The sequence below is a fragment of the Chrysoperla carnea genome, chromosome 1, assembly GCF_905475395.1.
Source record: "Chrysoperla carnea chromosome 1, inChrCarn1.1, whole genome shotgun sequence".
In the NCBI taxonomy this organism is placed as follows: Eukaryota; Metazoa; Arthropoda; class Insecta; order Neuroptera; family Chrysopidae; genus Chrysoperla; species Chrysoperla carnea.
The window spans coordinates 124857960-124870450 of record NC_058337.1 but is presented as its reverse complement, the minus strand read 5'-3'; positions in this window follow the sequence as shown (position 1 = coordinate 124870450).

Genomic DNA, 12491 nt, shown 5'->3' with positions numbered 1-12491 from the left:
ACAATTGAGGGTTTTAAGGTCCGTGTGTTATCGATAGTTACGTGATTTGCGAAGTTTTTGTGGTGTAAAAGCAAATTTTATAGAGACCATTAAAATCCTCAAAGCTTAAAGTTTATTTTTTCAATTGTGTATTTTAAGTAAAATATTTCTTAAATCTGGTATCGAATTATATGCTTCCATTGTGATTATTTTCGATTTATCGAAGTTTTTGAAAGGTAATATTTGGTTATCGGATCATAAACTAATCGCATTGTATTCCACGGGGCCCTTTTTCATAACTGGCTACCAACAGGATGAAATATTGTATATGGCTTCCTCATGGCGAGCCTAAACATTTTTTAATTGAAGAAGCTCTAAAAATTGAGACTTTCTTGTTAAGTTTTATAAAATGTTTAATTTTCTTCTCATTTTATAATAATAAAATGAAACAATATTAATCAATTTTAATATTGTAACACAATTAAATATTTTTGGGGCCCTGCGAAAATAAAACATTCTCTTTTCTAAAAGTCTTCTAAATAGTGTTTTAGAATCGAAACATTTTTTGAAGCCATGTTGCATTCTCTCTACAAACACTGACAAAACAGGATGCTATACTGTTTAAGAGCATAGATAAAATTATTAGGGGAACTTTCTGTGGTTGGGAATTTTATGATTTTAAATTTTCTTTCTCTTTAATAAACAAGCTATTTTTTTATCCGTTTTGTGATGGAAAATCATATAAAATTGTTTTAATTGTTTATACACCGTGCTGCCAAATCACTATCATGATATAATTTTAGTTATGTAATTGGAAAATTGATGCATATAATTCGAACCTTATTTTACAAACATGGCTGACATGAAAATATTCCAATTAATTATTTTTTGACAATTGTACATTTCTTTTTAGAGACGGTAAACAAATCTGCGTATATTTCTTGAAAGCACACTTCAAAAAAAATAAAAAAAATTCATTAAAATTTTTGATTTTGTTTGAAAAATTTTAAATTAATCAATTAATTTTTTTTATAGATATAATTAATTATTAAGTCACTATTTTGTATATAGTAAAATTGTATATATAGGAAAAAAAAGAAACAGAATAATTCAAAGTTGTTTTCATTTTGCAAATAACACAAGAAATATATATTAAAAAATGTTATTAAAATATTAAAAAATGTTTTAACCGAAATAATAAAATTCTTTTTTGTGTATATTTTTTATTTTTATTTTATTTAGTTATTTTTATTACCCTGCAAAGAATAATAACAAAAATTGTTATTTTATTTTTGGGAAAAAACACAAATTTGTGGTCATTGAATTGATTTAAAGTTCTACGGCCATTTAAGTAATGTTTTGACAAAAATCTGAATTAAACAAATTTATGAATTAAACAAATTTATTGCTATTCCGTAATACACGGTACTTTCGGAAGTGAAAGTGTAGATGTAGAAATATACTTAAATATTCTGATTTTGAGTCATAAAAGTACATTATTGTTTTGTTATATTAAAATTAAAAGTAGTAAAATACGATCCGCCATGATGTGACATCATATAGGCAACAATAACATGCATTAATAACTTATTTGTTGATGGCTTTCATAGTAATTATAGGTTATGTTACCATCAACTTGATTTATGCATATAATAATTACATACACAACTGTTGTTTTTATCAATATTAGGTCACCAAAGTGGGACAGCGTTTTTGGGAGAATAAAAACAGGTTTAAAATTTAATATAATGGCAAAGAAGCGTGTTTATTTTGTCGAAATATATTTTTTGTGGCTTTTTATTAGGAAAATCGACATTTTGATGTACTTGTCAAGCATTGTAGAATATCCTGTTAGTTTTAGTCTAATATTAAACACTTAAAGTATTTAACGCCATGTAGATTCTCTATCCAGTTATATAGAGATCAGTGGCCATAACTTATTTTATAGATGGATACACTAGCGAATGCCATCTGTTTAAAAAATGAACAATTAAAATGTTGATTTTGATTGGTATCATTCTAACTGCTAGTTCTTACATATTTTATGCAATTATGACGGTAGTGACTGCATAACTTTAAACTATGAAAACAATTTTTGTACACGATGTTTTGGGATTCCCTTACAGAGTACAATTCAATTGGTTTTTTGGGTTGTTTTATTTAAATCAATTTATTGGTAATAAAAAGATAATTTTGTTTTTATACCCTTGTATAAAGAGCATAAAATGGTAATTGATTTCCTATAAGACCGAGAGCAAATGGAGAGGAAGTTTCGTGATGTTACATGATACAATTTTATGTAGATGGAGTTCAATGGGAGATCAGTGGCAGATGCTACAGGCCCAGAGTAAGAGCTCCTGATAGATTTACAAAAACCAAAAAGGAAGAAAGAAAAAGTGGGCAAATAGAAGAAAAGTGGAACGAAACAGAAAAATTGTTCGCATAGTGCCTCACTGTTGGGAGCCGAGATGTACGAAGACTTAAAAAAAAAAGTGCCACAAGCCCCGCGCTGGTTTAATCCGACACTCTGGATGGCTCAGGTTTAGTTATGATAGATTCAGTAGCAGTGACGGTGACAAAAACTCCCTCCATAAAAATTGCGTCACCTCACTTTACTGTAAATTGTTTACAGAAAAAACCTGCGTTACCCACTAATCTCCATCTACGTAAAAATACTTGTGTCGTTTGCCTTTAAGCATTTATTGTCTACAAAGGTAAGCAGGGCCGGATTAACCATTAAGCAGAGTTGGCAACTGCCCAGGGGCCCGCGTGCGGAGAATAGGTCAGAAGGTCAAAATGTCAGTGCGGAGAAAAGGTCATCTTTCAAAATGTTATGAATGATTTTGTATCTATCCAAAAAAGCTAGTAAAGTTAATATTTAAATGCTCTTGACAAAACTATTTTCTTTCGTTTATTGTTTTTTATTGCATTTAATAAGAATTAAGTTAAAATTAAAACACTCGTGTCTCATTTTATTTCAATCTTTGAACTATTTTATCAGATCTTCGAACGATTGAAAGGGGCCCCTAGAATTAAATTTGCTCGTGGCCCAACACGGTTAATCCGCCTCTGAAAGTAAGCAATTCATTTCGATAAGGTACTAAAAGATTTGATGCAAATGAAATTGAAGGTAAGTATCTCTGTTCTATATTATTTGGAATAAAATCTGAAATTCAATTTTATTTCTTTGAGATCGCTTACAACTTTTAAATAATTTCCACTTATACGACTTAAACAATTACTGTTTATATTACTACACTTTACTTCAGAAATAAGCCATCATCTTACTAAAATTAATGAGTTAATGATTGAAGCGCATTGTGGATTTCAAATTTTGCTAAAGTTTTGGTCGGAATATCACCAAATCCAATATCAGTAACCCTTTTTTTATTGCCTAGCGAGATATTATTTGTCGCTAGTTTAATCGTTGAATGCGCAGGCATAGCCCATATTGTTCTAGGCAAACAATATTTAAATCCAGAGCTGGATTAAGCCTGCGCGGGACCCAAAGCAAAATCTATCATGCGGGGCCTTTGTAGTCCTCGTGAATTTGCCGCCGAATACTAGTTTAAGTTAGAATTGAATGTGTACAGTTCAAGAACTTAATGGCACCTTTTTTTCTATATCGAATTTGTATTTCTATGAGAGTGTCTGTATACATAATTATGCAGTGAAATCCGTTTATAAGGACACTACCTACATTGACGAAGTATTATAATTTATGTGCCAGTGTTACCGCTAATATCTATCTCTATTTTGTTGTTTTTTGAGTTCTCTGTAGGACCACTCCCAATATGAGAATTTGCCCTTATACTTTGTTAATTCGTTATAATCCGTGTTTTTTAGATCGAAAAACAAAACATTCGAACTTACCAAAGTTGCTAAATAATTTTTGAATATTACCTAATCAAATTTTGACGAATTATTCGGCTATTACTGATTATTTCATTATCATTCGATTTCATCTTCAAAAAAGTTAAAATGTGCAGAAACTTTTTATGTTTATTTCTTCGGCGCTATAAATAATTTTCACTATATATCAAACATATGTGAAAAATCGATATGAAAATGTAATCGGTGGAAATAGTTAATAATAAAAATAAATATAAAATTGCTAAAGTGATTAAAAAGAATTTTTTGATTGATTCCAAGTTTTTTATTTTAGATTAATTAAAATGTGAAATTTTTATACATAACATAAAAAAATTTTTGTTTGATTAATAAAATTTATTTTATACAACTATAATATGATAACAATAATAATAATTCAATTAAAGTAAATTTTCTAATTTAATGGTTTTTCGACTGATAACATTTATATAAAAGTCTAAAAACAAAATATTTCTAATTAAAATTTTTATTTACACAAAAAATAAAAATTAATTAATAATGACAAGTAAAAGACAAAAAGGTAAAATAATCTTTTAATATTTTTTTAAATATTTATAAGACAAATGTTATGCTATTGCGCATTAACACTTTTGCATACTAAAAAGCGGGAATATGTTGATAATACTTTTAAGCGACAATAGGAATAAAATATGGAATTGTAAATAATTCGAAATCTTTTGAAAAAATTCCTTTGTGTATTATAAATGAAAATAGTATTAATTGCGACAATTTGGAGTTAAGCATTCATGACCACAGTCACGGTCGCGGCTATATGTTTGCGGAACAAAATTTTCCATTTAATCTTTATTAAAACCAAGTACGGGGATGTGGAGCATATTGGAATCGGCGAACAGTGGAAAAACCGTAATATTGTTTCTTATTCCAAGAAAATTTCAGAACCAATTTCTAGTCTGATTAACTTAATAATTTTGAGCAATTCGTTTCGAAATTTTCTAGGGTCAAGATACAAATATTACGAATGTTCCGCGCTGTGCTCTCTTACCGTGGCTTTTTCATTATATAAGCCGCTATTTAATGATCTCTTTAAATTATTTTAAAGTAGACGCGAGACGATAGTAGGGATTACACGCAGACATCTATACTTTAGATTCTAAAGAAATTTGAAGGGCGTCTTTAAGCTCAGATTTAGCATATTCATTTGGTTGAATGCCGTAAAAATAGCCATACGCAGCATGATCATAAGTACCAAACTTATTTAGCTGAATATGGCGGCAATGTCTTAGCTCTCCCTTAGACAGCTCTAGTAAATATATATAGAGGAGCATGTTTGTAACATTACAAATTTTAGCTAATACCATATTCTGAGATGGTTTACAGAAACCAATCAAATAATCCATTGCATTAAAAATCATTAGTTTTGTTAATTTGTCATATAAACCTATTAACATTAAAAAATAAAATTTTGGGAGCAGACTCATTAAATTAATTAATTGTAATTAAATTAATCATTAAATTAATCAGATACCGTTGATACAATTTCAATAAAAAAAGCTAATTGCATTTCGAAATTAAACTTTAATTATCGGTACTATTGATTCCAATTATTTAATTTTATTTTACGCGAACGCACTGTACGATACTAAGTAAACCAATTTGAAATTTTGTTTACTTAAAAGAGAGTAGACGATCTTTCAGTGAACAACATATACCTACTGCAGTTCTAACTGTAAAATCTTTATCTTACCGTAAATTAAATTGTCATTTCACAAGTGTCTTAAGTAGGCGCTAACGAACTCTTTAGTTGTTTGACTAGGTATACAAAAGGAATGATATAAACGGCTGAAAAATATATCATATTAAAATTTGCTAATTATTATAAGGTATTCCAAGAATTAAGGATTTTCAAGAAATTTGCTGTACTAAATTTATTGATACAACAAGTGAAACAAACAATTGACTGAGTTAATTGTTGAAATACCATGTATAAAAAGTGTCGAATTATTTTAAATAAATTAGAAGAGTTTAAAAACACAATTATGGCGGCCTTTCGATCGCCATTTGTTTTGGCTTTCGAAAATTTTCGGAATTTTCTTGATCTTTTCGTCAATTTTCAACTACCTATCTTTTATAGTTTTGGAGAAAATGGACACCAAAGTTTTGTCCGAATTTGAACTCTCAAGAGTAAATTAATTATGTTTACGAAAAAAATGTTTCAAACCAATGTAGTTTATTAAAATTGTGTTTTATCTCTAATAGTATACAAGATGGGTCCTAAGGACCCAAGATCCAATTGACCTATGTTGCTCATTTACGAATTCAAAGTCGCTTTTTACGTTTTGAATTCGCTATAAAAATGCCAGCTACTTAGGTGATTTTAGGAACACCTTAACCAAAATTTTGTCTGTAGCATCAATATTTCTAAGCGTTACAAAAAAATTGGGACAAAAATTAGTATAACTTGATATATATATATATATATATATATATATATATATATCATATATAACATGGTATAATAAAAAAACTTTAAGCTTGTTGTGTAAATGTTCATTATTTTGGTTTTAATTTTTCAGTTTCATTTTATCTATCATTTACGACTTAAAAGTTAGAAATTTTTGGGTTCTACTTCCACTTGATTTGTAAAAATTCACTTAAGAATACGTAAAGTATTCCAAAAATTGTGGAGCACAATAAAATTTGTTTGTTCTAAGCTGCGTATTTTTTTAACGATGTTTGAAAGCGATATTTTTTTACAAGTGTGATAAGTCTAGCCAAATAAACTATTTGTATGAATTCGACTAGGATTGCGACAAACAGATAATCATTAGTTACGGTATTTTTTTTTTAAAACTTTTAAGCAATTATATCTTAAGGTAATATATTCGTGGCAGTAAGTAATATTTAAGGAGGCACGCACCTATACCGAAATTTTGTTGGTAGCATCAATATTTTTAAGCGTTACAAACTTGGGATTAAACTTAGTATACCTACCCTGATATATTTCATACTAGCAGATACCCGCCCGCTTTGCTGGACAATTTCTCCTATTTAAAACAAAGACTATCACGCTATAGTTCTCACTTATCCTCCTTTTTGTTCACACATTTTGTGGATTATAATTTTTCAGTGGGGGTCGAATAGTTTTTTAGATACAGACTAAAATTGATGAAAATATTATGATATCTCAGTAACTGTGCATCCAATCATTAAATTAACCCGATTTTTATAATTTTTGGGTCAAAATTACCCCCTGATCCACTGAGTTTCATCAAATTAAAATAAAATAATTTTTTTTTCCGATTTTCTCAATTTTTTCAAAGGGGTACCCCTTAAAAAAATTGCAAAAAATCGAAAAATTTTTTTAATCTCCGATTTCGATAAAACTCAGTATATAAGGTAATTATGACCCAAAAAGTTCAAAAATCGGGTGCATTTGTTGACTGGTCGAATAGTTTTTGAGATACGGACTAAAATCGATCCAAATATTGCGATATCTCAGAAATTCTGCATCCAATCATTAAATTAACTTGATTTTTATACTTTCTGGATCAAAATTATGTGTTTGTGTCTACTCCATCCTCTGCACCCAGACAAGCTTATTATTGCACATTTGCATTTCTTCACATTCTGAAGAAAAATGAGTTTAACGAATGAACTACCTTAAATCATTTCACTTTAATAATACTAAGTCATATATGCATGATTGAAAATCCAGTTTGTATAAGAAGAATAGTACAATTCTTGTATATTTCTCTCATGTACAAATTCGTTGATAATAAATATAAATGGATATAATATTTTTACACACTTACAATATATTATATATTATTGATATAATCATTTCTTTATAAATTAAATTCTTATGGAAAGTAAAATCTTAGTTTCAACAGTGCGTTTGAACACAAAGTAACTGGTATGTGATTTATTTTACATAGAAATTTGCTTTATTTTACACAAACAATCGAGTTCTAATAACACCATTGGATTTTTTAATATTGTTCAATTTGTTTGTGAATTTTTTATTGTATTTTATCATTATTTTTTTTTTATAAAATTTTCAAAAATATACCTATGTGAATTAAAAATATCGTGAAGTTTTTCTTGGTAAATTTCCACATTTTTTAGAATAATTGTTGAATGTTTGTAAAAAGTAAAAGTTTCTTGGATTTCACTTAAAAATTGTTATTCTACAAATTTTTCGATTTTAAGAATAACAAATTGCAATTTTCATATTTCTTTTTTTATATAATTTAAATCATATGGAATAAATTAATTTAGATAAAGTAATACGGTAATTTATTTTTAATTTCATAGTTAATTTTGAATGTAAGGTATATAATTAAAAATAATTTTATTAGCCAATTAAAATATATCAAATTATTATATTTTAAAATTTTTATGATAAAAATTTTTTATTTTTAATAATTGATTATCAATTTTTTTTTCAAATGTAAGTACTTGTTAGTGCTTTGTACATTTTCAAATTTTCCCGACCAAAATATTATTTAATTTTACAATTTTAAATTTAATCGCACCTATATCTACGGAAGATGAAATTTTAAGAGCTTTTTGTTTACGTAAGATGAAATTTTGAGAATTTTTCATAGATATTAATTAATTTTTGTGAAAACGGATTATGCTTGACCGTTTTTTATTATACGGTAAGAAATTTTAAGTGGTTATCTCAATGTCAGTATCGGTGATTGAATAGTAACATTAGAAATAGTTATGGCGAGCCCATACTAGTTGGCGATATCACAATACTTCTGGTGGCTAGCCCTATTCAATAGTGTAATACTACTTATACTAATATACTATAATATCTGCCTCTATATTATACTAGCATTGTAGTAAACGCCATACTTTTCTTACTGTGATATTACTGGCTGTACCTGCGGCTACGTCGCGTGATTTGCCGACTGACTGTTTAAATTTTTAACATTAAGAAGTTTAATAATTTCACTCTGTTAACTTTAAATAAAAGTAGATAAGCAATCATAGAACTAATATTTGAAATTGAAATATTTTCCAACATGATCTATTTGTAGTACTTATCACTATTTATTCGTAAAAACAGACTCACATGGGACACTGAATGTGATCAGTTCCGTCTTAATCATAGGATTCATACGGGGCCGTGCCAAGAGCCCCTTTCGCCACGGGGGCCCCCGAAAGGCCAATTATATTCGCTTACACTATACAATTTCTTTTTTCTATTTTAGGTAGATATAACCCGAAAAAAAAGTTTATAGAGTACATGAGTGTGTTGTTGACATGTAAGGCATGAAGAGAGGTAGTAGCTTAGCGATTTTCAATCGGATGCCAGAACATTTTTTAACCCCCGAATAAAAAAAAGGTGTATTATAAGTTTGACCGCTATGTGTGGATGTCTTTGTGTTTGTCTGTCTTGGCGTATCGTAGCGCCTAAACGGATGAACCGATTCTAATTTTTTTGGTTTCTTTTGAAAGGTACTTTAACGGAGAGTTCCTTTCTCGAAAAAACTAAAAAATTGGCGAGGATCTTCAAAATCGATTCAGTTTGGAAAAGGCATGACGTATAATTTTAACATATAAATAATTACTATATGGAAATGAGTGATCAAATAAACCTGGCTCAATTCATTTTGAAAAGTGAAATGGTAAAATAATTAGATAATTTAAAACAATAATTCAAAAGAACAAACGCAACTCAAATAGTTCAATTTCAATTAAAATATTTCTAAAAATTTGTCCCAAAAACGATAGCTCTCTAAGTATCCTTTTCATCTCATTTGATGTCCTTGGCCATTCACTTTGATAATGATTTAAGAAGGAGTGCTATAAGTTTAAAGTGTTTATCTAGTGCGTCCGTGTGTTTCTCAGTGGCATCGTAGCCCCTACCGCCTTGATTGAGAACATTTTATAGCATTGCATTTGTCGGGGGTTTTTTAAATTTTGTAAATTTCACTTGTTTTAGTTCCGGGGTTAAAAATGGCAATAAAATAAACGATTTTTTAATTGTAAAGCAATTTCAAAACCATTAAAATAAAATTTTTAATGTTTCTAACCGTGTGTATCCTTTTCACACGGAAAAGGAAAGAGAAAAAATTTTGGCATATGTACTAAAAAATTCTTCATGGCCGTAGCCATTTGGCAATTATCAATAATCAACTTTAACATCACTAATTACCTCTAGTTTTTCTTAATCTCTCTGTACATTGAATCATAAAGACAAAAATTTTATTTATAAAATAAAATCATTATTATTAGATATTATTTATTTAATTTAAATTCGATTTTAATTATATTTAATTATATAGAATGTGGGCTATCTTAAATTTGACACCTAATGAGGAAAATATTTCCAAGGTCGTAAAATATATCCATGAAGTGTCAAGTAAAAAAAAACACCAAATTAAATAAATTGTGTATTTTATTTGATATGACTCAGGAGACTTTATTAAATTATGATCCTATTGGAAAGATAAATGATATAAAGATGGTTTATCTATATCTCTTGCTGGTTATGTAAATAATTATACCATGCATATATGAAATATACATAGTATATTAAGTTTAGTCCCAAGTTTGTAACGCTTAAAAATAATGATGCTAGGAAAAAAATTTTGTCATAGCTGTTCATAAAATCACCTAATTAGGCCATTTCCGGTTGTCCGTCCGTCCGTCCGTCTGTGGACACGATAACTCAAAAACGAAAAGAGATATCGAGCTGAAATTTTTACAAGTTCGTAAATGAGCATCATAGGTCAATTGGGTCTTGGGTCCGTAGGACCCATCTTGTAAACCGTTAGAGATAGAACAACAGTTTAAATGTAAAAAATGTTCCTTATAAAAAAATAAAAAACTTTTGTTTGAAACATTTTTTTGTAAACATCACTGTTTACCGACGAAGACGTTAATTAGGTGCAAATATTATAGTATGTATTAATATAGTCGTGTGTGTGTCTATTTAAAAGTGAATATCTTTTGTTATTTACGTGACGTCAAAAAAACAAACGATTGCGCATCAACACTGTCTATACATTTTTGTATGTGTTATGTGATAAAGAAATCAACACTGACTATGCATGGTATTTCAACAATTAACTCAGTCAATTTTTTCTTTTCACTTGTTTTTTATCTAATTTAAATATTTTGTTGAACCATGTTAGACCTGCTGGTATATACTAACGAAAATATTGTATCGATCAAAAATATTGATTATAGTTCAATCATCTTAGAGTTTCGCCTCCAAATCTTACGGAATAAGCTGAATAAGTTTACAAACTTTTATTTTGATAGTAAAAATGTTGTCTCAAAAGTCACATATGGTCACGTATGAGCGTCCTTAAATGTCCAAGGTCAAAGATCGCAAAAGTCTAGGGTATCTAGTTTCATTTGCCTTCAATCGTATTTACATTTATTATAAAAGTTGCAGAGGAGAAAATCGAAAAATTGTATTCTTACTTTTCGTCTTATATTGTTATAACATAATTCACCATGAAAATTGAAAAAATAAATTTTTTTCAATTTGGGTCCCTACTACCGTGCTCATACATCCTTAATTAGTACGAAACAATGGGTTTTTTTTGTTTTCAGTAATTTATTAAGGTTTTAACCTTAATTTGAATAGTTTATTATTAATTTCCACCGACAGTTTGGGAGAAATCTATGAAGACATATCATCCATCTACCGTTTTCCCATAAGACCGATGTTAAATAGGCTTTTGAAGTCATTAATTTATTTAAATAATCGGGCAACCCTCCCTATAATTTTCAGAATTGATTTAGATTTAGTCCAACTTCATATAAAAAAATCAAGCCTTTTATCCAAAATTGCTCTGGCACTTGTACATCTTTAACAGTGCGTTTTAAATTATACATTCTGAAGAGCATACGCGAACGATTCAATCCCCACAAAATTTTTGATAACTGATACTGTGTCTATTATGTCTCTTAATTTGTTAGATATTAAAAATTCAAAATAGGAGCTGTTATTATTCTGAATTCTGAGTTTATTAACCTTTTAAAACCAAAATATTATTGGTGTCTGAATAGAAATTTATGACTTTACAAAATTATTTTAAATATATTTTGTAATTCTTGAAAAATAAACATAATATTTAAATAGTGTCGAATTAATTTAATGTCAAAAACCTGAATGTCTATTTGCTAGGAATTTTTTTTTATTTGCTTGGATCACGGTTTTTTTAAGTCCCTACACTGATAGTTATAAAACTCTGATAATCACAAATCACTCAGTCTCTAATCTAACCGCATCATTTTGAATGCTTTATATATACTGATTCGGCAATCTATCTACGACAAATATATATTATTGTTTTTGATTAATTAAAATTGAAAAAACAATTTTTTTTATTTTTTAGAATCGGAGAATTAATAATATTTAGAATTAATAATAAAGTAATTAATTAATTATAATTGATGAAAAAAAACTTGAATAGACAACTTTTTTTGGTATATTTGCATCAGAAGAGTGCTATATTATTTCCTTTTTAATAGCGCTTGATTTTTTAAGGAGAAAAAAAAATTAACCATTTGTAATAAAACGTGAAAAATTTAAATATTTAAGCTTTTTCTTCTATAAAAGATCAGCTTTTAGAGATCGCTTTTATCAAGAATCGAACCCGAGCCTTCTGGGTGAAAGCCAGATCTGCCAG